This window comes from Penaeus monodon, chromosome 20, assembly GCF_015228065.2.
Source record: "Penaeus monodon isolate SGIC_2016 chromosome 20, NSTDA_Pmon_1, whole genome shotgun sequence".
NCBI lineage: Eukaryota > Metazoa > Arthropoda > Malacostraca > Decapoda > Penaeidae > Penaeus > Penaeus monodon.
Window position 1 is genome coordinate 44,770,994 of NC_051405.1, and position 517 is coordinate 44,771,510.

Sequence of the window (517 nt, forward strand, 5' to 3'; positions counted from 1 at the left end):
AAAATCGTTATTGCAACAGCCAATGAGAAATAAGAAATTTTGAACAGGAGTGACGTCATTAGCGAGGTTCGACGTCACGGATGCGCTTTTTACCTCCTCATTGAAGCTGTGCGTGATCTTCTCTGGAGGTTGCCGGAGGCCGTCGTCAATTTCCTGGTAGGAGGAAGGGAGGGCGATGATGGAGGGGGAAACACACGAACGGGGAAGGACAGAAGTCTGAACAATACGAAGGAATTAGCTGGCAGCGCCTGGCGAAGGTCGGACGCATACAAGGGCATCGTGTACAGGACAGAAACTCAAGACAAAATACTTGGCAGGACAGAGGACAAAAATAAAGAAAATTGAACTAATAGAAAAAAATGCTTCTTATTATTTATATTACTGATATAAGGTATTTGGTTATGACAAAATATGCAAAAAAAGAAAAAAAGTGAGATTACAATCAAATGCACAAGATGCAAAAATACGAGGGACATACATATGAACAATGCACAAGATGACTGTGAAAACATGCATG

The 517-nt window shown here is 41.6% G+C and overlaps 1 pseudogene; it reads right to left on the reverse strand.

Moving 5' to 3' along the window:
• Nucleotides 1-75: 75 nt before the first annotated feature.
• Nucleotides 76-517, reverse strand: part of LOC119586017 — a 4,707-nt pseudogene continuing 4,265 nt past the window's right edge.